We start from the raw sequence: 22958 nt of genomic DNA, 5'->3' as shown, positions 1-22958 counted from the left end.
GTTTTGGCCGAAATGCCTTTTAGCATGAGCAAGGGTCACTTTTGTATTCTGTCTGCGGAACGTGAGAGGGTGTCCTTGGACGTCGTAGCTTTTCTTTCTTTCATCTGTTCTTCGTGCATTTCTTTTTGGGACATTTTGATTTTTCATTTATGGTGAATTGTTATTTCAAAGCTCATAGTTTTAAATACGTATATGTTAGGCTATCAGATCCCATATTTGTATCTCCAGCGGGGGCCTCTCCCTCGACCAATACCCAGCTGCCTCTTTTCTTTCTCAACCGAGATGGTTGATAGGGAACTCAGACTGAACATGTCAAGATAGGCCTAGCAAGCTTCCCATCATCTCCCCTCCCAAACTGCTCTTCTTGCTGTTTTTTTCTGAGTAACATAAAAGGCTCTAGCCAGTAACCTTTGAGTCACCTTTGACTGCTCTCTTTCTTTCTCACTCCACATCCAGTGCTTGCCACCCTGGGCCAAGTCACCACCACCTCTCACCTGGATTATTGAAATAGTCTCTCATCTGATCTCCCTACTTCTGCCCTTGCATTCATGCCCTATTTTAGCATGGCAGCTGGAAAGATCCTTTTGAAACAGGTCAGATCGTATCACTCCTTTATGTAAAAACCCTACAATGGATTTCTATCTCATTTAAAGACAAATGCCTTATATTGAGCCATAAGACTTTAAATAACCTGACCCACTGTTACTTTCCCACTCTCATTTTCTGCTACCCTCCTCTTCCACGTGTCAGACATGCTTTGGCCTCAGGGCTTTTGTGCTTGCAGTTCAATAATCTTGTGGTTTGCTCCCTCACTTTTTTTCAGTTTTTTACTCAGGGGTCACCTAGTGAGGCTTTCCCCAGTTCCTATTTTCCTTTACTGCTTTAGTAGTTGTTCTTAGCAATTATATTTTCGTTATTTACCTTGTGTATTGTTTGTTGTTCCCTTCCAGAATGTGAAGTGGGGAGGATTTTTCTCTATTTTGTTCCTTGGTGGATCTTCAGCACCTAGGCCTGGCACACAGTAGGTGCTCAATAAATATGAAATAAAGGAATGCTCTGGCACTGTTACAGGCTTGGGAATACAGTGGTTAATGAAACAGGCCTGCCCTCATTGAAGTGATGTTCCTATAGAGAATGCCACCAACAATAAACACACAGATATAGAGTGTAGTGTCAGGGCTGTTTTTTAAAGGAGGACAAGGATATCTGAACAGAGACCTGATTGAAATGAGAGAGCAAGTTATGGGAATGTCTGGTGGGAGAGCATTCCTGGAATGGGAAGAGCAAGTGCAAAGACCCTAAGGTGGGAACAGTTGGAGAAGTGGTGAGCTTGAGTGTCTGAATCTGCTGCTTGATGGACTGAAGTAGAAAATAAGGTAGAGGAAATACAGATGTTCCAAGGAGAGAGAGAGGTCAGCAAAGACCCAGAGGTGAGAGCCCAAGGTGTATTCAGGGGACAAGCCACTTTAACTCATCAGACATTTATTTGGTACCTACTGAATGCCAAACTTGGCTGCTGAGGATTCAGCTCAGTCAGCTGAGCAGTCTGCCCTACAGGAATTTGCCATGTAGAGAAGTAGACAGACGTGGGAAGAAATAATTACAACTATTTCACCAGAGAAGAACAGTAATGAAGGTTCAGAATAGTATAGGAGGGGCTTGGGGTGAGGAGGACTGCCCTAGCGGACTTTTCAGGATATATAGGAGTTCCCTATGTGACAGTGTAGGTTTGGGGTATGTGATAGCAGAGTGTGCAGCTACATGTGCAGGAATATGAAGGGAGGAAAGAGCATGAAGCACCCCCAGGAGTAGAGACTTACTAGGGTATCTTTGGGGGAGGGTCGTGAGAAATGTGGATGGTAAGCGTGACAGTGCCAGATCACAAGCACTTCCTCCTGGAGGGGACAGAAGGTGTCCCTGGTTGGATTAAGGCAGGGAAGCATTTCAAAAAGAATTCTTGCCAAGGGGAGGGTGAGTTACAGGAATGCAAAGGCTTAGACTACTGAGGTAGTTAGGTGAAAAGCATGAGGGTCAGAGAGGGGGCAAGAGAGATGAGGATTCCTTTTTGCAGAAGGTTTGAGAGGTAGACATGGAGATTGGCTGGATGTTCAGGAGCGGAGGAAGGGGACCCTGAAGTGACTCCCAGGTGGTCTCTGGCTGACTTGCTGGATGCTAGTAGTTTTACTGAGAGACTGGGAATGCAGGAGGAGGAAGTGGTGGTATTGGTGGCTAAGAGGAGAGAGAAATGATGAGTTTGGTTTGGGACACATGTGGTTTGAGACACCCCTGGGCCATCCAGGTGCAGCTGTCGGGGACAGTTGGAGATACTAGCTCAGGTGAGAGAGCTGGCCTGGACATAGAATAGTTTCCACCAAACCTTAGTTTTGATAAATTGGCGTTCTCCTCTGGGCCCAGACAGTCCTCAGAGGTGTTTGGGTGGCCCTTCAGTCCTGTGAGCCTCCTGACAGTGTATCTTTAAGAATGTGTGTGTGGTTCTTTTGTGTGCACATGTGTACACGAACATTAGATTCGCAGGGGTCCGTGGCCATCCGAAAGATTAATAACCACTGGTAGGGGTTCTAGTTGAAGCCACGGCCAGTGGTGGATCTTATCCAGAGAAATATGCAGCTTGAGAAGAGGAGGTCCAAGGATAGAAGCTTGGCATTTAAGGGAAGGGTGGATGTCGAAGCCACAGCAGAGGAGGCTTGAGAGAGGGAAGAGCTGGAAAAGCAGGAGGAGAACCAGGAAAAGGTGGTGTCAAGTCAGAGGAGAAGAGTGTTTCAGGAAGAAAGGAATGGTCAGAGTATAAGAGGCTGTGAGAGAGAAAGGGTTGAAAGTCCATCGGACTTAGCAGTTAGGTCATTGGTGGCTGCAGAGGAATTCTGGAAGTAGGAGGGGGGCAAAAGCAGAAATTAGGTTGTAGTGGGTGATGAATGGATGAGGTGTGACAAAGGATGGCTGTCTCTTTGTAGAAAGAGCAGGAGCTAGAGGAGCATGTGGGTTTGAGGATTTTTTAAAAAATTATTTATTTATCTATTTAATTTATTTTTAAAGCTCTTCCTATTTATTTGAGAGAGAGAGCGAGAGAGAGCACGAGTCGGGGGCGGGGGGGAGAGGGAGAAGCAGACTCCCTGCCGAGCAGGGAGCCCGATTCTGGACTCAGTCCCAGGACCCTGGGACCATGACCTGAGCCGAAGGCAGACGCTTAACTGACTGAGCCACCCAGGCACCCCGGATTTTTTTAATAAGCTTTTAATTTTAGAATAGTTTTAGATTTACAGAAAATATGCAAGATTAGTACAGAGTACTCTGTACCCCTGACCCAGTTTCCCCTATTGATGAGGAATTATTTTAGGAAAGAAGAGACCTGAACTCTAGGAGAAGGAACCAAAGACAGTGAAAATAAGGACAACCATCACTTCCTGAGTTCTGGCTGTGTGTGAGTCCCTGCCTTGGGCTTTGCTTGTATAATCTAATGTCAGCGTCATAATAGCCCTCTGATGTCTAAATCTACTCCCTTCCCTATCTTCCTCATTTCAGTAAGTGGCACCTTCATGCTCCCAAGTTACTTGGGCCTAAAACCTTGGCATTGTGTTTGACTTCTTCACTCTCACACTCTACATAAGTGATTTATATCTACACGGAATCTATTTTAAAATGTATACATGAGTCAGACCTACTATTTGTCTCTTCCACCGCTATCATCCTGGTCCACATCACTCATGTATTACATCTGGGTGATAGAGCAGCCTCCTGACTGGTCTCCCTGGTTTTACTTTGTGCCCTTCTTACCCCCCGTCTGTTCTCCATGCAGAAGTGGGAAGGAGCCTTTAAAAAGCTTAACCCTTCTGTAGCTCCCATCACACATAGATTACAATCCACCGTTATTACCTTGTGCTGTGAAGTCAGTACCATCTAGGCCCTGCCCTAGCCCCTTCTCCCACCACTCTACCCTGTGACTCTGTGCTTCAGCCATGTGGCCTCCTGCTCTTCTTCACATATGCTAAAGATGATTCTGCATTGAAGCTTTTGTATTCACTGTACTTTGCAAGAACGTTCTTCTCCTCAGATTATCAGTATAGTTCATTCCCTTACATGATTTAGGCCTTTGTTCAATGGTTTCCTTTTTATTTTTACTTAAAAAAAAATTTTTTTAAAGATTTTATTTATTTGACAGAGAACATGCACAAGCAGGGGGAGCGGCAGGGAGAGGGAGAAGCAGGCTCCCCACTGAGCAGAGAGCCTGACATGGGGCTCAATCCTAGGACCCTAGGATCATGACCTGAGCCAAAGGCAGACGCTTAACTGACTGAGCCACCCAGACGCCTCAACGGTTTCCTTTTTAAAGAAGCTTCATAGAACACCCCAGCTAAAGCAGTCTCACTGTCCGCTCTACCACATCTCCCTGTTTTATCTCCTTTGTAGCACTTACCAATACCTGGAATCATGTGTCTTATTTTTTTTAGTTGTCTCTCTCCTGACATATAAGTTCTTTGAGCCTGGGAATCTTATCTGTTTTTTCCACAGCTCCATCCCCAGTGCCTTGAACAGCACATGGGAGATGCTTAATAAATATTTGTTACAGGAAGGGAGGAAAAAGGGGTTCTAACTTTGGTGTCCCTTACAGTGTCAGCATAGGAATTTTAAAAATAAGGAGTCATTATGGTGCAGGAGGGCTGGGTCCAAGGACCCAGAGGAGGTCCTGCAGGATCAGCTAAGGGTGTTCTTATCTTTGCGTGGAATAGAAATCAAATGTGAGCCGAGAGAAAGTAAGAGCAGGGTTTATTGAAGACAGAGTGTAGATACAGACAGTCTGAGAGACTCAGAAAGGAAAGAAGAGTGAGTCTCATCTTTGTTTAGGGGGTGGGGTTTTTATTGAGGATTGAGATCTGTTGTAAGTGTCTTTTTAGGCATCTGGGAACTGGTTAAAATGGACAAGTGTTTAGGTGTCCTCCATAAATCACTTATTCCCTGGAGCCAGGGGTCTTGGTGAGGCAGTGGTCTGGAAAACATACATGACGCCCCTGCCTGGTCACTCTTTAGATGTTATCTAGATGTGCTGGAAGACTCCAGAGAAACTCCTTGACCTGTGCAAGGGGACATATGTTATCTGTATTATAAGGCATGTGTAAGGTGGAGGTGCAGGTCCTAGCAAGAGTAAAGGCAGCAAAAAAAAGCAGTCTTTGATAGGGTCCCTTCAGTTTTCCTATCTCAATTAGCCATTCTTGGCAAAGTTTGCAGAAGTTTATTCTGTCAGTCAGTGACTGTGGTGGGGGTCTAGCTACTGTTTGAGGACACTGTTGGAGTTTAAAAAAAGCTACAGAATGCTTTAAGCTTCAGGGTCTTTGGGGGTCTAAATATTAACACGGTAATGTAGAACAAATAAAGGAGAGAGATATCAGCAAAATGGCAAGCTAAGAGGTCCTGATGCTTGTCCCCACATAAAAAATAGAAGAATAACCAACAGACAACTACATATTGACAAAAAAAGAGCTCCAAAGTGAAATAAGGAGGCTGCAGAAACCCCATGGAGAACCAGAACTGAAGATTGGCCACATGGAAAACTGTAAGGCAGATAAATGAATGGAGTAGGAAAGAATTTTGGTGAGGGGAGATTTTGTGGGATGGGTGTTGAGGAAAACCATCTGCTAGGCAGGACTTGAACTGGTGGTAAAAAATAATAGCCAAGGTTTACCGAGTAGTTGCTATGTAGAAATGCAGCTCTTTTTCCATTTCATAGATGGGCCAAGCAAGAATAAATAACTTGTCCACAGTCACCCCACTAGAAAGTGGAGGAGCTGTGGAGCTCAGGGGTACATTTTTCCCCTTTGGGAAAAGTGGCATGAGCAAGGGCATATAGCAAGGCGTACATAAGGATGGTTAGGGGCCCAGTAGATTGGGTAACTGTTAGATAGGGTTTCATCAAAAGCATCGCCTCATCTGGATCCCTGTGAGTGCAAGGCTTGGAGGGCTTTTGAGCAGGAGCAACATAGGGAAAGTGCTGGAAAGATTGAGGCGGCCACAGCAAGCAGAGTGACGTGGAGAGGGAGGAGCTTGAAGACACGTCCTAGTGTCTCTCAAGAATTTGGGTTTAAAGGGATGGAAGTCTGGCCTCCTGTGATGGTGAGGAAGATAGAATCAACAGTTAGACTAACTTTATTGTGATAATCATTTCCCAATACATGCAGAAATATATGTTACTCTGTATATCTTAAACTTACACTGTATTATGTATCAGTTATATCTGAATAAAGCTGGGGGAAAAAGCAATAGTTAGAAGATGCTGCAAAAATACAAGTATCCCTTGCTATGTAAATCTGTTAGGTGATGAGAGTTTGGATAGCAAGTTTGGAGAGTGAATGATGTCCCCATCAGATGAATATAAAGTATTTGGTTTCCTGAGTTTGGGTAATGAGGAATACCTACCCTTTCTCTCAAAAAATGTATCTGCATCTTGTTGGTTTTTGAGCCTGGAGAGTAGAGAATACCTGTAAATAAAGTCTGAGGTCATGTGCAGATGTAAAGGAGAAGGGTGAGTTAGAACCCGAGAGAGAGAGAGAGAGAGAGAGAGAGAGAGAGAAGCCAGGGGACAGAGAGGAGGAGCTGAGGAGGGGGCGGGGTGGGTGGATAACTGCATTATGAGACGTCCCAGGTGTGACAGTTATGTGCTGGAGTGGAAACACGTAGGCAGTGCCTGGAAGCTCTGGGTTGGAGTGTGAGTGCAGGGAGCAGAGTGGGAGTGTGGATTTGATAGTCATTGCCATTGAGGATTTGGGGCCAGTGGTGAGACAAACACACTGAAGCAGAGGATTTAGAGCAATTTAGAAATTAACAAGTTATTTAAAATTAGACAGGGTCACATATAGCCATGGAAAAGAATTCAGACTGACAGAGGGGTATAAAATGAAAAGTCCCAACTCTTCCCTTTGCTTTCTGGAGGCGATGCTAAGTTAAGTTTCTTGCTATGCTAATGTTTCTTGCTTTTCTGTGAATTATCTGTGAACAGACCTTAAGTGTATAGCTCAGTGTATTTTTACGTATTCACTCGTGACTACCAATCATACTGAGATATGGAACATTTCCAATACCCCAGCTTCTTAGAGTGAGCTGCCGTAACAAAATACCATAGACTGGGTGGCTTCAATAGCAAAAAGTTTATTTTGCCACAGTTCTGGAGGCTGGAATTCTGGAGATCAGAGTCCCAGCATGGTTGGGTCCTGGTGAGGACCTGCTTCCTGGTTTTTAGATGGCTGCTATCTCACTGTGTGCTCACGTGTTCTTTCCTGGGTGAATGCAGTGTAGGGGGCTGGGTGGGAAGGAAGCCCTCTGGTGTCTCTTAGTGGGACACTAATCCCTTCATGAGGGCCCCATCTTCATGAGCTCATCTAAACCTCATTACCTTCCAAAGGCCCCTTCTCCAGATACCACATGTTGGGTCTTAGGGCTTTGACATAGGAATTTTTGAGGGTCCCGTTACAGCACCCGGAAAGTTCTGTTGTGCTCCTTTCCAGTCGGTCTCTCCCACACCATAATAACTAGCGTTCTGATTTCTAGCACCATAAATGATTTAGTTTTTCTGTTCTTAAAATCCGTTAAATGCAATCATGCAGTATGTTTGTTTTTTATTTATTTATTTTTAAAAATATTTTATTTATTTGACAGAGAGACACAGTGAGAGAGGGAACATAAGCAGGGGGAGTGGGAGAGGGAGAAGCAGGCTTCCCGCTGAGCAGGGAGCCCCATGTGGGACTCAATCCCAGGACCCTGAGATCGTGACCTGAGCCGAAGGCAGACGCTTAACAACTGAGCCACCCAAGTGCCCCTGGTTTTTTAAATAAATCTGGCTGCTTTAGTTAACCACTGTGTCTGCAAAATTTATCCATAATCCATGTAGCTGTAGTTCCAGTCTCTTCTGTTGCTGTGTGATATACCAGGGTATGAATATACCACCATAAAAATCCCAAATGAGAGAATTCTGTATATATAGTGGTTTTAAGATTATTTGGTGGTGGTGGAGGACTCAGACTTTTATTAGAATCTAATAAAAGCTGTAGTGCTTTTCTTATATTAAGAACAACAGTATGCATCTATTTCCAGAGGTTCCTAGTGCCTTTGATGTTGGTGTCATGCCCTCAGGACAAGAAGCCTTCCTTGGTTTACAACAGGGCTTCTCAGCCTCTGCACTGTTGGTATTTGGGGCTAGATAATTCTTTGTTCTGGAGGCTGTGCTGTGCATTGTAGGATGTTTAGCAGCACCCTTGGCCTCTGCCCTCTAGATGTCAGTAGCCTGTGGCCTGTCTCCCTGAATTGTGACAACCAAAAATGTTTCTAGATTTTGCTGGTGACCTCTGGGGAGGCAAAATTGCCCCCAGTTGAGAAACATTGGTTTAGAGAGAAGAACCAGAGCCAAAGACCTTTTAGAGACTATCTTGGTGATCTTCCCCTGCTTATGCCAGTTGTAAGATGGGGCTGGTGTCAGTCCTTAGGTTCTATATATACAGATAATTTCCATCACCACTAAAATGAGGCTGCTCCTTCCAAGGACACATGAAGTGAGTTTAAAGACTGGCTTAAAATATTCTGCATTTGTAGATTCTTCATGAGGAGCAGGCTCTTAGAAATTACCTGAGCCAACCCCATCATCTCAGTGGTGATGAAACTGGAATCCAGAGAGGGGAAAGGGCCCACACTAGCCCCAGGGTCAGAGGCTGGTGTGGGGCAAAGCCAGGCTGCGGTGCACAGTTCTTCCATTCCAGGCCCAGCTTCTACTCTGCTGTTGGACTGGACAGCCTACTGGACAGCTGAGAGTTTATCAGAAAGTTCCCTATGTAGATACTCTGTGTTTCTCTGTAATGCCAGGTTGCTCCTCTTTGCTCATTGGAGATGAAATACAAGTGGCATTTTATGTATTAGGAAAGCTGATAACTGGGCCTTCCGTAACTGCAAACACTGAATCACCCAGGCCAGTGCTGGTACTGAATCGCCTAGGACTTTAATTTCTCTTCTGTCTGGGATAATTTATTTTAGTTCTTTGTTTTCTCCAGAAGTCTACCTTCTGAATAATGATTAGATCCAAGTCTCTTTTACTTAGTCTCACAGAACTAGAAAGAATTCTCCACAACAGATTTTTTTTTCATCCTTTTCCTAAAGGCGGCTGAAACAATAGTATCTGTTAGGATGTAATTTTCTCTTTGGTGGTTGTTGTAAATGACAGCTGACAGATACAGCAAAAAGTGGAATGATACAGTCATCTAACCATAGTTTACATTTTCAGAAGAAGAGAGGAGAGCAGAATCAGTCGTTAAGCTTTTGATACCTTGAGTGAGGCCTTACTCAGTAATCTTTGGTGTTGAATATTGAACACTTTCCTTGTGTTTTAATCCTGTAAAGTGTAATTAATAAGGTTTGAGGGCAAGATTTCTACTCAAAATTTAGTACTAAATTTCTTTTTTTTTTTTTTTTATTTGAGAGAGAGAGAGAGAGCACATGAGAAGGGGAGGGCCAGAGGGAGAAGCAGACTCCCTGCCGAGCAGGGAGCCCGATGCGGGACTCGATCCCGGAACTCCAGGATCATGACCTGAGCCGAAGGCAGTCGCTTAACTGAGCCACCCAGGCGCCCAGTACTAAATTTCTTTTGAATCACATCTTCCCTGTGGAAATTTGGAATTCTAATAAAAATCATATTTGATAGTGGGTAATATACATTTAAAAGTTGTAACTGCCTTCCAGAAGTTCTTTTTTTTTTTTTTTTTAAGATTTTATTTATTTGAGAGAGAGAATGAGAAAGAGAGAGCACATGAGAGGGGGGAGGGTCAGAGGGAGAAGCAGACCCCCTGCTGAGCAAGGAGCCCGATATGGGACTCGATCCCGGGACTCCAGAATCATGACCTGAACCGAAGGCAGTCGCTCAACCAACTGAGCCACCCAGGCGCCCTGCCTTCCAGAAGTTCTTACTGAATGATATGAAGTTGTGCTTAAATAAGTTATAATTTGGTATCACATATTTACTAGAAGATTTTTGAAGCAGAGATGTTTATAATTAAATGACAAAATGTTGCCAAATTGGCAACTTTGGAATGAAAACGAAAAGAATGTTTTACGATGATATAAATCAGTAGAGTTTATAAAATCCTTTCTGTGTATCATCAACCCCTTGAAGTAGATAGGGATTATCATCTCCTTTTTATAGATAAGGAAATTGAGAGGAGAGATTTAGATTTATTCCAGGGGTAAATCGACCCACTTTCAGCTAGTAAGTGAACATTGTAGATTCAAACCAGGCAGTTCAAAGTGCAGTCTTCTGTTTACCCATTCTGTTTAAAAAAATATGTGTGTGTGTGTATTTTATTTATCTTACTGTCGCATTAAAACTTCTAAAAATAATTGTAAAAGGAGTAACAGTGTTAGTTGTATATTTTGAAGAAAAGAGGTATAACTAGCACCAGTTATTTCCTCTGAAATATATAAAAAATCCCCTTCCCCCTCTGACAGCATCCATAAAAATATAGCAATGCTAAAAGTGCATTTTTTAGATTGCAGGATCTTTGTAGTTGAAAGAGGTAATATTTGGGTGTGTGGTAAGATTAGAATTTCACAATGAGTACTTAAAGTATTGCCTGAGTGTATTGAAATTCTGCAGGAAAAATAGTTGGTGTCATTTCCCTGCGCAGTCAGTGAACTGAGAGAGTGTTCCTTTAACACTGAAGGAAAGACAGATGTCCTTGCTATTTCTTTCTGTCTCTTTGTTACCCCTTCATATTCCTTGGATAACTGTCCTGTTTGGATTGTGGGTGATCGATAAGGAAAAGGAAAAATGCAAATGGGTTTGATATGTTGCACTGCCACTTGAAAAGAGCAGAGAGATCCCTCTAGCATTCTGTGCATTAGGTCAAAAGAACGTTTCCTGGATAGATTTCATTTACAAAACAGATTTCTTCCCCCAAATATAGTCTCTAAATAAACAGTTTAAAGAGGGAAGGGGAATGACAATGGGCTTGTTGTGTTAATCTTTACAGCAGTGTTTTCACTGCTCAGGTCTAGTGAGGGCAGCTCTGCTGGGGCCACAGAGCCGGTAAGTGCTGAGTCAGGATTTACTTACCACGTCTATATCAGATACCCTAGGCAAAGCAGGGCTTGGCGAACTGTATAAACCTGTAGGCCTGAGAAGCTAACAAGGGTTTTTACATCTTTAAATTGTTGGGAAAAAAATCCAAAGAAGAATATTTTGTGGCAAGTGAAAATTACATGAAATTCATATTTGACTGGCCATGATTAAAATTTTATTGGAGCACAGCCAAGCTCATTTGTTCACAAATTATCCACTTTCAAGCACAATTATGCAGTTGCAATAGAGAATGGCCCCAAAAGCCTAAAATAATTGGCTGTCCAGCCCTTTACAGAAAAAGCTTGCTGACCCTTGCCCTAGGATGCCAGTCTCAAAGACTAGAAACTGGAAAAGAGTTTGGTAGACAGGTCTAGGATGGGTGGCTATGGGGCTCTTTCATATTTAACTTTGTTTTCTGTCAGCTTTGAGGCACTGAAGGTGCTGATTTTGGAACTATATCCTGGAAGTCACATGGGCTTAAGCCCAGAGAACTGGTGCATCACAGCCATTTCTGAGATGACCCAGTGGTCTTTAAAGCACTCAGTGGTTCCCCAGCTTGGGAGCCCTTAAAGCCCTGGGAAAGTGGGAAGACGTGTTCTTGTGGCTGATGAAGCGTTAGAAGAAAAGACACTAATGAACTAATAATTAATACCAGAAAGCAGATGTGTAGACATTTTAATACAATAAGCATGAATACTGTAAGAAACTAAGAAACAGACCATCTGCAAAATCCTGAAGGGGCCACTCTGAGAATACTGATGTAAAATGGTCTAGAAGTGTTGAGCAATTTGAATATTTAAGTATCCATTTGCAAGGGAAAAATACTCTTGGTGTGTGTGCTTCACTCTCACACTACTCTGCTTCACCACTATAGAGCTTCACTTTTGACACCCGATGTGTGAGTTTTCCACACATCAGGCAATTCTGAGATTCTCTGCACACCAGCTGGCTGTTAGAGTTTAACTCACTTCTGACACTGTGTACCTGGAGACAGCATCAGATCCCACCACCTAAGGGTTCAGTCCCACAAGACTGTGCACCCCCCGACCCCTTTTCAGAAGCCAGTCAGAAGGCCAGGTTGGCACCTGTGCTTCTGAGCTACTGGCTGTAGATGGGAGGTTCCCACAAGCCTCTCTTCAGGTTCCATTAATTTGCTAGAGAGGCTCATAGAGCTCAGAGAAACATTTACTTATGTTTACCAGTTTATTATAAAGAATACACATGAGCAGTGTGATAGAGAGGTAGGGGTCTGGAAGGACCCTGAGCACAGGAGCTTCTGTCTCTATGGAACTGAAGTGTGCGACCCTCCTAGCATGTGGTCCCCAACCCAGAGGGCCATCGAATCTCATTGTTAAAGAGTTTTTGTAGAGCTTCATCTGCAGTCCCCTTTTCCTTCCCAGAGGTTGGTGGCTGGGGCTGAGAGCTCCAACTCTCTAATCATTTGGTCTTTTCTGGTGACGGGTCCCATCCTCAGGCTATCCAGGCTCCCATCCCACTCCAAGTTACCTCATTAACATAAGCTCAAGTGTGCTCAAGGGGGCCTCCTTGTAAGTTACGAAAGACTCATAACCTCAGGGTATTCCAAGGGTTTTAGGAGCTTTATGCCAGGAACTGGGACAAAGACCAAATAAATTTTTTATTATACTACACTACTCTTTTCTGGCTTGATTAAATATTTAACATGGTTATATTGAGAATGTGAAAATCACCATATTTTTCATAATTAAGACATATATTAATAGCAAGTGAACTGAAATTATTTGATGCATTTTTGCTCTGCCTTTTTATCTAGTTCATTTCATCCTATATGCAATTTGGAGATTTTTTTTTTCCCCTCTCATTTAAGAATGTTTATGTGCCTAGAAGGGGCAATTTTTGGATACTGAATGACAGACAGGTGAGTGCTGACTAATTTGAGGAAATGGAAGTCTGCTCAGCCCTTGATTTTAGGGGTAGGTAGAAGCTGTCTCTCTAAAGCTGTGGGCTTTAATTTTTTCTCTGCTTAGTTTTCTCAGCATCCTCTACATATGGTGAAGAGATCTCGATTATGGAAACTTCTAAGAGCATTCCTTATTTCCAACATCGTGGGGTGTCCTACTGTAGCCTCTGAAAAACCATGGATTATTATTTTTCATTTTGGGAGTAACTTTTTTATTGAAGTATGTTACACAGAAAAGTGCACAAATCCTGAGTCCAGCTCAGTGAATTTCCTCAAAGTGAGCACACTGTTAAGCAGCACTCAGCTAAAAAAAAACTCCAGAGAATTACCAGCCTCTCAGAACTCTCCCTTCTGTCACATTGGCCCTCTTCCCCCAAGAGTAACCAATCTTGCTTTCTAACAGCAGGGATACCTTTGCCCTTCATTTTAAAGCTTTTGTTTGCTCTGGTGTTTGAGGAGGTCTAGGGAGGCTCAGTAGGACTTCTGCTAAGTGGCATGGGAGAGGTTTGATGCCCGGGACCTTGGTACCCTGTGATGCTCTCTGAAGCACCTCTCAGTGTTTCCAAAGGCCTCTTTGGTCAGGCTTAGTCATTGATGGCAGAGGAGCCCTAGTGCTAGCCCTTTCCCTTCTAGCCCCAATATTGCTGCACTGACTGTTTCAAATTCGGCTTCCTTGCTTGGGTCCTCCATGCGGCTTCTTCCTGGCTTCCTCCTCCATAGCTCGTCAAGGGTACAGCTGGCGTCCAGTCTCTGCATGTGTCCTGGCCAGATTTTCCCACACAAGGCTTAGACTTCATTCCCCCCACTCCCAAGTTCTCTCTTGGACAAAGCTAGTGAAGTTATTTTCATGATCAGCTTTTAGTATCTTGAGTCAAAACTGGTATTTGGTTGGTTTAACCCATATATTTTATGGCTAAATTAGTATTTATTTTGTGGAGGGGGTAAAAATTGTCCTTATATTTATGAAATTAATCATAATTTAAAAATTTTAATGAAACGGGATGATGACTGCATCAGAGTATAGATTCGGAAACTTTAATAACTTTTTTATAAATTAATATCCACTGGGTGAGTTATAATGCAGGACAGATACAGTTTTTCCCAAGTATTGTATTAAATATATAGCTCTTTTCTCTCAGACAGACATGGAACAAGCTTATTTTCTACTCTGAAGTTGTATAATGAAATTCTTTCTATACGTATATTCTTTTGGTTTGCAATTCTGTTCACCTGAAAACGGGTTTGTTTGTTTATTTTCCTCTAAAATACCATTGGTTTTCGTCTGGGTATTTAGAGGGAAAGTACTAGTCTGGACCAAGTGCGATCTGAATTCATGCCATTTATATGGTCATTGCCTTATGCTGTGCCGCCTCAGAAATGTTAAGTATCAGTTGGTAGTCGGAAGGGAATGTTTTTGCTCTGGTCTTCGCTTGCCCGTGGGTGCTGATTTGGCAGCAGAGTGCAGGAAGCCTTCAAGAAGAACAGACTCTCCACAAATGGAAGAATAAAACTCCTATTCATTCAACAAATGAGCACCTACTGTGTGCTAGGTGCTGTTCTAGAAGCTTGGGATACATCAGTGAACAAAAAACACACACAAAAGCCCTGTCCTGTGCAGCTGGCATTCTAGCAGGGATGACAGACAGTAAGGGAGATGAGGGGTACTAGGGGTGGTTGCAGATTGCACTCTTAAATATTTTTTTCTAGGTTGGCATCAAAAACAGAGACAGGGAATCAGGAGCGTATCTGGGAGAGGAGCATTCCAGATAGAGGAAACAAGGCGTACAAAGGCTCTAGGGCAGGAATGTGCCTGACCCATTGGGGGACTGGCATGGAGGCTCCAGGGTGACTGGAGCCCAGGAAAGGAAAAGGAGACAGGGCTGGAGATGAGTCTGGGAGGTAAGAGGAGGTAAGTCTGCTCTTGAGGGCTTCACTCTGTACAAGAGGTTTAAGCAGAGGAAGGATCCTTTGAAGGGATCACATAGACTATAGGAGGCAATGGCTGAAGCAGGGAGGCCAGGGAAGAGGTGATAGTGACTTGAGTGGGTGGAGGTGGTGGGAAGAAGTAGATTCTGGGTGCATTTTGCAGGTAGATTTGAAAGGCGTTGTTGGTCTTGGATGAGTTGTGGAGGCTTTCAAGGATTTTGGCCCAAGCAGCTGAGTAGTGGCAGCTCCACACTGAGAAGACCGCGGAGCAGGTTTTGTTGACAAAGATTAGAGCCCAGGGATTGATGGCTCAGTCAGTTAATCGGTTAATCGTCTGCCTTCTGCTCAGGTCATGATCCCAGGGTCCTGGGATTGAGGCCCCACGGTGGGCTCCCTGCTTAGCAGGAGCCTGCTTCTCCCTCTGCCCCCCTCCCCCTGCTCGTGCTCTCTCTCTCTGTCTAAATAAATAAATCTTTTTAAAAAATCTTACTTACTGGACCGTATTAAAGTAAATCATGACTTTTATTTTGCATTTATTATTTATATTCCACTCCATCACTCTGTAAGTCTTTGTATGGGCAGGTCATTTGAGAAGTTGAGCATTTCCTTTGTCTGAATTTATCTGGCATGGATGCAAAATGTTAGATGTATTTCTTTTTCCTGTTTTTTCTTTCTTTTTTAAACTTAGAAAAGTTTGTTTCATTCAGTTCTTTATTCGGGGAGTTCTAAAATTTTCCTTATGAAAGAAAAACAGTATTTTTTTGTCTTTTGGCTCTGTTAGACAAATTATTTTTATCTTAGAGTAAAAAGGGGTAGGGGGAAGAGGCAGCATATTACTTTTCTTTCCCCTTTCTGGTGAGTGACCGTGTTTCTGTTAGTAGAATGTTATTGGCCCTGTTGGTTTCGGAGGAAAAGCATTTCTCTATCAGACAGGAACTGTTGTTTAAAAATACTCATTGCTGGGCGCCTGGGTGGCTCAGTCGTTAGGCGTCTGCCTTCGGCTCAGGTCATGATCCCGGGGTCCTGGGATCGAGTCACGCATCGGGCTCCCTGCTCGGCGGGAAGCCTGCTTCTCCCTCCCCCACTCCCCCGGCTTGTGTTCCTGCTCTCGCTGTCTCTCTCTCTGTCAAATAAATAAATAAAATCTTTAAAAAAAAAAAAATACTCTTTGCTTTCTTCTGTTTGGGAGAATGTGTTCCTTGTTTTGCCATCCCCATTTTCCCACAGGTAAAGATGGCCAGTTACAGCCTCATTCTACTGGGTCAAAACAAAACAAAACAATGATTATGTAGAAACTTTAGGAAGAGAGTTAGTGGGTATGTGACTTTTTGTCTATAAAGATTAAAGAATACCCAAGTGTTTTTATGTTTACCCAGCTGAGCTATTTTTGTTTTAACCTTATGCCTTTACCTTTAAAGTTAATGTCTTTTAATGTCCATTTGAAAAAGTCCTCATTCTCCTGCTGTGGATTTATGTTGATAACCATACCCTTTTAACAATAATCTGTGCTTTATAGCTGAGATATAATTATATATTATATCACCATCTTAACTACCATTGTAGACCAGTGGTATTTCAAAGGTGCAGTAGAAGGCATGGGTTTAAAACAAAGAAGAAAAGTATAATCCAACAAGAGCTACTATTTAAAGGATTTTAGTTTTTTCATAAATAATTTTGCTAACCTTTTAACAATGTCAGTTTTTTTTTTAATGATGGTGATACTGTTTATGTTCTGTTGATTTAAGTAGTGGTAGAGTTAAAAACATTCTCTTGGTCAAGAATCTTATACAAGGATGATACAGTGTATATAAGATTCATAAATATGTAATGTCCTTCAAATAGCAACACTGTTCTTAGGACTTTACTCATTCAACTGTTGGAGAAACAGGTGGTCTTGTTAATATTTATGGTCTAGAAGCCAGCTGCTATTTTTATTAATATAATTATTAGTAGCAATGGCATTTATTTTTCTTTCTTTTTTTTAGAGAGGGGTGGGGGAGGGGCAGCGGGGGAGGGGGAGAGAATCTTAAGTAGGCTCCATGCCCACCATGGAGCCAGACGAGGGGCTCGATCTCACGACCCTGAGATCGTGCCGTGAGCCAAAATCAAGAGTTGGACACTTCTGACTGAGCCACCCAGGTGCCCCAGCAGTGGCATTTCTAAAAGTAGTAGGTGTAGGAACAATTAAAGTCTCATGTCCTGAATGTCATCTATAACCAGCAGCTCTCTGCTCTCAGTAACCTTGTAAACTAAAGAATGTGTGAATGGAGACTTGAAAATTAATTTTGTTTATTTATTTGTTATTCTTTTAAGATTTTATTTATTTATTTGACAGCGAGAGAGACACAGCGAGAGAGGGAACACAAGCAGGGGGAGTGGGAGAGGGAGAAGCAGGCTTCTTGCTAAGCAGGGAGCCCGATGGCGGGGCTCGATCCCAGGACCCCGGGATCACGACCCGAGCCGAAGGCAGATGCCTAACGACTGAGCCACCCAGGTGCCCCTTGAACGTGAATTTTAAAAGCCTGTCTTTTATGTTAGTGAAGGAGCAGATGTGTGAGAATAAGACGGGATTAGTCAGGAGACCTGTGTACCTGTGTCCGTCCAGCCACATTGCCTGCGAGAATACCCTGGGCACCTGACAGCTCTGTGGACTGGAGTTGCTTCTCCTGTCCACTCAGGAGCCTCAGTAGAGTTGTTAAGAATCATGTGAGATTAGGACCTTATAAATTGCCCCACCCTCTCTGGATGGTGGGGTTTTTCTAAGAAAGGTGGAGGAATAAGAGGTGCAGGGTGGTTGTTGTTTTAGCCTCCCAGCGGTTGCCACCGTGGTTTCCATTCCTTGTCAGCTTTGAGTCTGTGGAAGGAGGCAGGAATTCTGGTCTGTAGCTTAATATCTTTGCATTTGTTCTGGTGGCAGGAATCAATCTTGGGGTTGTCAATATGCACAGAAATGATCTATTTCTTCACAGTCTGACTCATTTTCTCTGTCAGGCCTGTTCTTGGGCTCTGTTCAGGAACAAATCCTGCTTGTTGGTGAGCTGTCTCCTTGTCTGTTTACAAAAAGTCCTCGTGTTCCGTTTAGCTTATAACAGACTCGGACAGCGTTCGAAGCCTGTCCTCCCCTTGATTTAGGTCTCTTCTTTTCCTCCCCCAGCTAGGATCTGCAACTCCAATGGATACTGAGGGGTTTGGTGAGCTCCTTCAGCAAGCTGAACAGCTTGCTGCTGAGACTGAGGGCATCTCAGAGCTTCCCCATGTGGAACGGAACCTGCAGGAGATCCAGCAGGCGGGCGAGCGCCTGCGTTCCCGTACTCTCACACGCACGTCCCAGGAGACAGCAGATGTCAAGGCGTGAGTACTGGTGGGGAGGCAGCGCTGCTACTGGGTGGCTCAGGGGCAGGATCCGGTTCTTCTTTTCCTCTCGAATTAAGATGCAGTCTGTAAATGACAGACACAAACCTGATTCTTGGGGATTCCGAAAGGTTTCTTATTTTATTTATTTTTTTTTTAAAGATTTTATTTATTTGGGTGCCTGGGTGGCTCAGTTGGTTGAGCGACTGCCTTCGGCTCAGGTCATGATCCTGGAGTCCCAGGATCGAGTCCCACATCAGGCTCCCTGCTCAGCGGGGAGTCTGCTTCTCCCTCTGACCCTCCCCCCTCCCATGTGCTCTCTCTTTCTCATTCTCTCTGTCTCAAATAAATAAATAAAATCTTTAAAAAAAAAAAAAAGATTTTATTTATTTGACAGAGAGAGACACAGCGAGAGAGGGAACACAAGCAGGGAGAGTGGGAGAGGGAGAAGCAGGCTTCCCGCCTAGCAGGGAGCCCGATGCGGGGCTCAGTCCCAGGACCCCGGGATCATGACCTGAGCCGAAGGCAGACGCTTAACGACTGAGCCACCCGCGCCCCCCGAAAGGTTTTTTAAACAGGTCAGCAGCCTTGCTCTGTCTCCCTGCCCCCAGGTTTTCCAGCTTGTCTGCCTGACCAAGCTGTGAGCCCATATCACAGGCAGAGATGATCAGGATGGGAAAGGACGAAGAGCTTTGTCACACAGAAACCCGTTACCGTAGTTCCTGATTGGCTTTGCTGACCATTGGGTCATAAATGGCCTCTGTTACTGTATTAGTAAGTGTGGTTTACACAGATAAATGTTACCTTCAAAGCCAGGGAGCACTCAGAGATGAGCACACTTTTTAAATGCACTCGGAAGAAATTGATGAGCAGTCAGTGATGAAAAGCCATCCAAGTGAGGGGTGATTCTGTCTGGTCATCATTAGCGATCCCAACAGCTGCTGCTACAAGGCCTTGGACGCGTAGTGCCTGCCAGGTGACCATAGAATGGGAGAGTGGGCAGCCCCAAGAGTGCAGCTGAAGAAAAGTACTGGCTGTCTGGCCAGTGGCTTCTGCTGCTACACAGCATCAGCAGTGGGCTGTTGATTTCACAGTCATGTGTTGGGGGCCCAATAGCCAGTTCTGGGCCATCTCTGGGGCTACAACCATGAATTAGGCATGGTTCTTGCCCTCAAGGAGCTTGTAATTTGGGGAGACAGAAAAAAAAAACTTGCCGCTTTCCATAAGAAATGTGATTTACTGATGACTTATGTGTCAGAAACTTGGCTAGACTTCAGAGTTTGCTTAATCCTCACAATGAATATTAGGACTGTTGTCCCCTTATTACAGTTGAGCAGCTAAGGCTCAGAGAGGGCAGGTAACTGTCAGGTCGCACAGCTGGTGAGTGTTGAGCCAGATCTCCAACCTAGGAAGGCTGACTCCAGAGCACATGCTCTTTTGGCCCCGATGGAAGGGCCAGGGAAGGATGAAGGGGTGCCAGTACTTGTGACCTCAGTGGGTCTGGAAAATCACTGAGATTCTGTGTGGGAGATGTGGGAAGTTGTCAGTCGTCTGCTCAGTCTTCATTGCTTGAACTTGAGGAAGACCTAGATGCTGATGTTTCCACAGGGGCGTTTATTTTGGGTTTGTAATAAATGTCACAAGAGTGAGCATAAGGTCTACATTCTTTTCCCAACTAATCTTGAAAGCTGAATGCTTTGGCTGCTCCGCTGAGTTAGTGAGGATGTTGTGGCAATTCTTCTGTAGGTCTCTCCAGAATTGTATTTTTTTAGATACCAGTTAGTTTCGGTTCCATCGGTGTTGGCAAAGGCAAATCAGAGGAACCCTGGCAGGGATTTTTTAAATTTTTTTTTAATCCAGCCAGTTGCTCCCCTACGCCATTCCCCAACACCCCTGCCAGCCTTTAGACATCTCTGCTTACTTGTCCTCCTGCAGGCTCCTTTCTGTTGCTGCTGACTGCCTGCAGTTAGCCTCAGTCTTGAGCACGCCAGGTCTGTGCTTGTGTGCAAGGATCCTGCCGGAGCAGAGGGACCGTGGTGCCAGCTGAGTTGCTATAGTTATAATTTAATTGCATCAGCTTTACAGCCTATTAAGAGCAAAAAGGGAAAATGTTTTCTTGGTAACAATTATCAGTCATGCTCTCTTTCTTGTAAATTTCCATTCTTCCTCATTTCTTTCTACCTTAAATTCGTTATTTTAAGGAGGAGGAAGTTGAAACATTGAGAGAATGGGTATAGGGTGGGGCAGGTGCTTAAAAAGAAACCCGAAGGGCTGATGACTGTATTTTTCCACCTTGATAGGCAGACATAAAGTGTGATGTGAATATTTTAGTACAGGGTGAAGGCAGAGGAGAGAACTGAGCAGGAAAAATTTTCTTACATGAAATAAATTTTGGAAGAAAATGTGTCTTTAAGATTTTAGTTAAGATTAGATTGTAGATTTAAGATTGAATTGTTCTGTGCTGAATTCATTTGTTTAAATATACTTTGTTGGATTTTTCATTTTAGGGAACAGATTTGAAAGCTTTTTTGCATGTGTGTTTGATATTTTTAAATTGTTAAATTTCTTCAGACATGAAGAAGAATATGCATAACATATATAAAGGTGTAAATCAGGGGTTATCAGCCTATGAACCATGAGCCAGCTCCAGCCCGCTGCCTGTCACAGTCCTATTGGAACACGGCCACACTTATGTATGTATTGTCTGTGCTGTTTTTGTGCTACAGTAGCAGACTTGAGTAGTTATGACAGAGGCTGTATGGCCTGCAGAGCCTGAAATATTTACTGCCTGCCTTGTACAGGATAAGTTTGCTGATTCCTGGTGTAAATAATAATAAAATGAATTGCACGTTGCACAGTGAAGACATAGAATATCATCAGTAGCTGTGAAGCCCTCCCTGGGTACCCATTTTCAATTGCATCCCCCCTTTTTTCCCATCAGAGATGCCTCATTGGATTTTTCCAGTCAGACTCAGAAGCCAAACAACTTAGAGTTGTACAAAGAGAAAGCCAGCAATCACTCTCTCTCCTTAACTTTATCCCGCAAGGTAACTAGTGTTACTGATTTGCTTCTTCTTTCACACTTTTCTCCATGTTCATGCGAAACATATATGAACATTTATTTGCCCAAAGTTTTACAGTAAATGATAACTTTACTTGCGGTAATACTACTAAGCAACCTTTTTGAGCACTTGCCCTTTGTCAGGCACCATGCCAAGCACTTTACATGCATTATATAATTTCTTCTTAAAATAAGCCTGTGAAATAAGTGTTATTATCTTTGTTTTATAATTGAGAAACGTCAGGTAGCAAGTGGCCAAGCCAGAATTCAAATCCAGCTTGCTCAGTAAGAATCTCTTCCATTTGTATGGCACTTTTCAGTTCCCAAAGAATTGTCACAGGCGTTCTCCTGACTGGTCTCCACAAGCCTGAGAGGTGAGTGAGGCGGGGATTTTTCTCCAGATTTAACAGAGAAAGAAAATGAAGCTTGGAAAACGGATGCATCTAAGATTTTTAGGCAGTAAGAGCCAGGTGAGACTTGAACCCAGGCCTGCTGACTTTGTTACTGCTCCCCGTGTGTACTGAGGACACCTTTTGTCCTCTTACTTTCCTGGGACCTAGAGTGTTTGATTCCAGCCTCTGTGGCTTTTTGCTCGGGAGAAGCTGCCTAGTTTATGGAAATTGAGGCAGGTAGAAGGCAAGGAGCATTTGGATTTTTCCACCCTTAGAAGCTGGAAGTTTCTGGTACAGCCTTTATTTATAAAGCCTTCCTCTTACCCTAAATTCCTTCCCCTTTTTCCTCAGTTCTCTGTCCACCTCTCCCCATCAAGGCTTCTGCCTATTCACTGGACAGTTCCTGCAGGCAACACCCACTCGGATGACTTTTCTCTTCTGAGTACTCTCATAGCTAGTTTTTTTTTTTAATTTCAAGGCTCTCAACCCTAGTACACCTTAAAATTGCCTGGTACTGGGTGCATTCTCAAATATCACTGGCGGGGATATGGCACCTGTCGGACACAATTTGGCAATATCAGGCGAATTTACCCTTGACCCAGCAGTCCCTTTTCCAGGGATCTATCCCAAAGACACACTGGCAGAAGTACAGAAGATGTGTGCACAGTGATATTCATTGTGGTATTATCTGTAATAGCAGAAATTGAAAACTCAAAACATCCATCAGTAGGGGACTGGTTGATTAGATGTGGTACATCTTGGTAGTGGAGTATTTTTCAGTAATACAAAAGAATGAAAATATACACTACCATAGAATGACCCAATGTTCACAAATCAGAAGACTTAATATTGTTAAGATGTTAATACTGCCCAGATTGATCTGCAGATTCAGTGGAATCCTTATCAAAATTCCAGCTTGCTTTTTTGCTGAAATTGACAAGTAGATCCTAAAATCCATGTGGAAATAAAGACACCTGGAGTTGCCAAAACAATCTTTAAAAGGCAGAAGAAAGTTGGAAGGCTCACACTTCCAATTTCATAACTTCAAACAAAGCTACCGTAGTCAAGACTGTGTGGTACTGGCATAAGGAGAGACAATCGAATAGAATGATGAGTCCAGAAATAAATCCATGTGTCTGTGATCAGCTGATTTTCAGCAAGTGCCAAGAGCATTCAGTGTTTTTT

General features: G+C 43.5%; 1 long non-coding RNA gene across 2 annotated transcripts in view; it reads left to right on the top strand.

Moving 5' to 3' along the window:
- The window catches only part of LOC102736637 (uncharacterized), a 41103-nt gene that overhangs the window by 852 nt on the left and 17293 nt on the right, over positions 1 to 22958 (top strand). For both annotated transcript variants that reach the window (XR_014140863.1, XR_014140862.1), the window contains exon 2: positions 18124 to 18320. This is a non-coding gene — a long non-coding RNA (uncharacterized LOC102736637). The remainder of the gene's footprint in view (positions 1 to 18123; positions 18321 to 22958) is intronic.

This window comes from Leptonychotes weddellii, chromosome 16 (genome assembly GCF_054177405.1).
Source record: "Leptonychotes weddellii isolate Sample4059 chromosome 16, ASM5417740v2, whole genome shotgun sequence".
NCBI classification, from domain to species: domain Eukaryota; kingdom Metazoa; phylum Chordata; class Mammalia; order Carnivora; family Phocidae; genus Leptonychotes; species Leptonychotes weddellii.
The sequence above is the reverse complement of the archived record's forward strand: the minus strand, read 5'-3'. Positions and strand labels throughout refer to the sequence as shown.